Source organism: Grus americana, chromosome 5 (genome assembly GCF_028858705.1).
Source record: "Grus americana isolate bGruAme1 chromosome 5, bGruAme1.mat, whole genome shotgun sequence".
NCBI classification, from domain to species: Eukaryota; Metazoa; Chordata; class Aves; order Gruiformes; family Gruidae; genus Grus; species Grus americana.
The window spans coordinates 65364857-65369433 of NC_072856.1; the positions used below are offsets into that span (position 1 = coordinate 65364857).

The following is a 4577-nucleotide window of genomic DNA, read 5'->3' on the forward strand; positions in this document are numbered from 1 at the left end:
CCTCGCACGGACCAACCAGCGCCGGCCGAGAACGAGGCGCAATCTCCAGTGCTTCCCGGGGCGGGGCCGCGCGGCGGGGCGCTGACATCAGCCTGTCATTTGGTGAAGGGCACGTGGTGGCGGGCGCTCTGCAGCGCCCGGCTAGCTCAGTCGGTAGAGCATGGGACTCTTAATCCCAGGGTCGTGGGTTCGAGCCCCACGTTGGGCGCATAGGTTTTGTGTCGTCGCCGCTTTTGAAGGGCTTTGGGAGGGAAAGCGCCGCCTCAGGCCCGGCGGCCTCCGTTACTATGAGGGACCGGGGGGTCCTGAGTGAAGCAAACGGCCCCGGGGCAGCTCCAAACTTTGGCAGTGACTATAGTAAACGCTGTATTGCGGCAAAAAGAAATGTTTTTGTAAATGGTGCAGGAGTCAAATGTACATTAATAAAGGAGGAGGAGCTGTGGAGTCCTTACCGTGAGAGATGGAGGGGCCTGAGAGCAACCGCCAGCCGTGGGACGTTGAACCAGAGCAAGTGTGGGATTCTGCGCCTGGGAGAGAGCGATCCTGGTTGTACACACAAACTGGGGACGAGAGGGTGCAGAGCAGCCCTGCAGAAAGAGCTCGGGGGGTTGGGTTGATGGCGAGTTCAACAGGAGTCAACAGCCTGCCCTGGTAGCCCAAAGGGCCAGCCCTGCCCTGGGGAGCTGGCTGGTGGAGGGTGACGATTGTCCCGCTCTGGGGTGGCCCCATCTCTGGCGGCATGTGTGGCTTTGGGCGCCTCAGTGTAAGGACATCAAACTATTAGAGTGTGTCCAGAGGAAGGTGACCAAGATGGTGAAAGGCCTTGAGGGCAAGACTTAGGAGGAGCAGCTGAGGTCACTTGGCTTGTTCAGCTTGGAGAAGAGAAGGCTGTGGGGTGACCTCATCACTGAGGAATGACCTCATCACTGAGAGATGGCCTCATCTACACCCTCCTCAAGGGGAGCAGTGGAGGGGGAAGTGCTGCTCTCCTCTCTCTGGTGACCAGCGACAGGACACAAGGAGATGGAATGAAGCTGCATCATTCAGACTGGACATTAAGCAAAGGCTCTTCACCGAGGGCGGTCGGTCACTGAACAGGCTGCCCAGGGCAGTGGTCGTGGCACTGAGCCTGTCAGAGTTCAAGGAGCGTCTGGATGATGCTCCTAGTCATACAGTTTAGTTTTAGGTAGTCCTGCGAGAAGCAGGGAGTTGGACTTGATGAATCTTATGTGTCCCTTCCAACTCAAGATACTGTATGATTCTGTGAGAAGGCGATGAGGGGAATGAGTTAAAGCCCCTTCCCCCAGAGCCCAGCTCCCACAGTCGCAGCACGGACACCGGGCACACTGCAACAGGCCATGCTCGTGAATATTCCAAAATATTCCTCCTGTCAGCAGGACTTGGCTCAGCTGGAGTGCTTGGCTAACACCAACCTTCAATGGCATCCAGTCCAGAATCGGGAACTTAAGAGAGAAAACCTCCAATTACTGCAGGGGTTTGTATCTCTCACTGTCCTTCCCAATAAAACACTTGATGTCTCTCTGAATTTGTCTGCAGTGAGGAGCCACAGATCCCTGCCATGCCAGGCAGGGAAGAACTACAACATTTATGCTGGGGGGAAAAAAAAAAAGCCAAATCTCCTTCTATGCAATAATAGATTTAAGGTGTGATCTCTAGGGGCTTTCCAGGGCTAGTCATTATGAAAAGCAGATAATAGTTCTTTCCTCACTCCTTTGATGAAGTAAGAATCCTGTTTCTGTCCTTAGAGAGTTGTGGGACTCTGCGCTTAAACCTGCCAGTAACACAGGAGTTAGGATTTCTGGTCATGCAGCTGAAACAGCAGCTGTTGAAGCTGTTCAGTGATGCAGAAACCCCACAGGAGAAGAGCGGGCAGAACAAAGACAAGGTGGCAGAACATGCCAGGCTTGTGGAAGGTCCCAGAGTACAAGCGCATAGCAGTACAGAAATACTCCTGAAAAGGGAAGGGCTAAGAATATTCTGAATTTCCTCAGCTGCAGTCTGCTGCAGTTCAGGAAAATGACATCATTGCACCACCACAAATACAGGCTCTGTACGAGTTTCATCTCCCCTGCATATCCTTCCCAGCGAGAGCTACGCACGGACATGAGTAATCCCTCCCGGCTCCACGGCACTCGTGCTGATGGCAAACTCTTCTTTCAGGAGCAAACCCCGGCAGACTCTGGCTCAGTTCTTACTGAGGCAAGACACAATCTGGGCCATGGAGCTACATCGCAATTATCCAAATTATAAATGAAAATGAGCAGCAGAGCTTGGGCCTGAATGTTCTTTGCCCAGGCCTAAGGATAGCTCTCTGCGCCTTGCAATGAAATAACATCTATTTAAGCAAGCCTGTAATCACATCACAGATCGGGAACAAGTTAGGAACAGGGATGCAGCAGGCTGGTATCCAAAACCTGCATTTTTATGCATTTTGCTTTTTTAAGCATAACTGCTTCAATCTTACACACTTTCTGAAGTCACCCAGAAACCTACCGATAGACCCAATCCTTGCCAAAGACTGCTCCAGATGGGTCAGCCTCGTGCACTATGTATTCGCCTCCGCAGCCCTGTAAGGAGAACTAGACCTCTCCCACGGGTTTTCTTGCCAGAAGCAGCTGGAGGGACCCTCAGCCTCCTGCCCAGCCCCGTAGGTGTTTGGGCTATGGCAGGGCAGCACAGCCGAGCAGCGTACCCCAGAGCAGGGCCCCGCTGGAGGGGACGCTCTTGACGTCCAGCAACCCCGTAGTCCTTGGTCTCGCTACAGGAGAGATAAAAAGGGTTTGGTAAGGGGGTACAAGTTAGAGTGAAGGTCCCAAACCCTCAAGAAAACAAGGGGAATGCTGGTATTTGAGGAATCTGCTGGGGAATAAACATCCTCAAGTGCATTAAACCATTCAAGGACTGTAGGCTGATAGAAGTAAGGAAGAGAAGAACCCCAAGATGTAGGAGAGTGTGAAATACCAGACACAAAGGGAACACACATACCTAGCTATAGCGTTTAATCCATTTTCCAAAGTCCAGGCCTGACAGCACACACCACAGTACATTTTGAGGAAGCCATTTCTGTGTCACGGCATACCACTCATCCTCAGGCTGCCGCAGAAAGGCTCTTGCGTGTGGTAATTGCAACTTGTTCGACCTGGAAACCCAGAAAGCGTTTGGACTGGAGACTCTCACAGCAGTGCGCACTGGCCAGGTCCCATCGTGCTTTGAGGACTAAGAAATGATCTCTGAAAGTCCAACCTCATCCCAGGACTGTAAAACAACCATTAACAACTACTTACAACCGTGCCTTGTTTATTTTTCTACGCTGTCTGTGTAACAGCCACAGAGCTCATTTGCAGTAGGAAAAAGGCAATTTAAAAACACGCCCACCAGCACCTCTGGAGAGAAATCATCCACAGTAATGCTATTAGAGCACTGTTATCAACCAGCAAAGTCTCATCTAACACTTTAAGCAGCAATTACCTTTTTTCCTTGGGTTTTTTATTTTAAAACCATTGAGATAAAAAAGAGTATGTCCTACCGTGTGCCAACTAACACCATATGTTAAGGTAAAGCGTATATGAAACAGAATGACGAAGTCGTGCAGAAGCTTACTTAAATGCCACGCGTTCAGTTTCACCACAAGAACATTTCTTTAAATATAGGCTTAATTTCAAGAAACGTGCTTCAGGAACCACAGCAGGTAGTTAGCAGGCAGCACAGGGAAATTGCCCACAAAAAGCGTGTTTGTGGCAATAAAAGGCTCTACCACCCCTGCCCCCAAATAATTTTATATATATGTAGATCCCCAAATTTGAGCTAAACCAACTACTGCTCAGAGTAGGATCTGAACCTCAGTAATCAGCAGGTACCAGCAGGGTTACCGTTTAGTCAGCGAGTCAAATTCAGCATGTTTAGTGGTATTTGAGGCCAGGGGAAAGCCCTCTCCTAAGACGTGATGCTGCTGAGATGCAGTGGCACTGTCTGGAGTGCCCACCAGGAGCCACAGCTCCACTGCAAAGTTAATTCACAGCATTATGATGGAAGGGTAGTGAGAATCATGACAAGCCAAAACCAGCAGCACTAGCAGCAGAATGGAAGTGTACGTGTTCTGCTTTCCCACAGGAGAAATGCTCCTTCTCCTTCGACATGCAAAGTTACAGCATTGCTGAGAGCTTACTACTTAACCAACAGTTCCTAAATAGAATGTTAATATCCAAATGTACTTTTTTTTTTTCTTAAGTGATGAACTTTGTATTGCATTTAATACACATTGCTGCAGGACAATGAAGTTTAATATTTCTGATGGTGGAAAGGAGGGCAAAGAAGTGACTTCTGAACTTGACATTTCAACAAGAGACTCAAGATTTCCTCACAGCTGTTCATAATTCTTACACGGTTGAATTCTTTCTTGAAGGAGAGATACTGGGAGAGTTGTTAGCTCAGCACTATTTCAGAATGACAGGCAGAAGAGTAGTTCTCTGCTAAAACTCTCAAAACCAGACTACATCCAGGGGAAATAGTGCTCTAGCACCTTTGCTAAACGCCCCAAATCATTCGCTCACATGTGA

The 4577-nt window shown here is 49.4% G+C and overlaps 1 non-coding gene across 1 annotated transcript; it reads left to right on the top strand.

The window, feature by feature from the left end:
- Nucleotides 1-135: 135 nt before the first annotated feature.
- Nucleotides 136-208, top strand: TRNAK-CUU (transfer RNA lysine (anticodon CUU)). Its single transcript has one exon. It is a non-coding gene; the product is annotated as a tRNA-Lys (tRNA).
- Nucleotides 209-4577: the final 4369 nt, after the last annotated feature.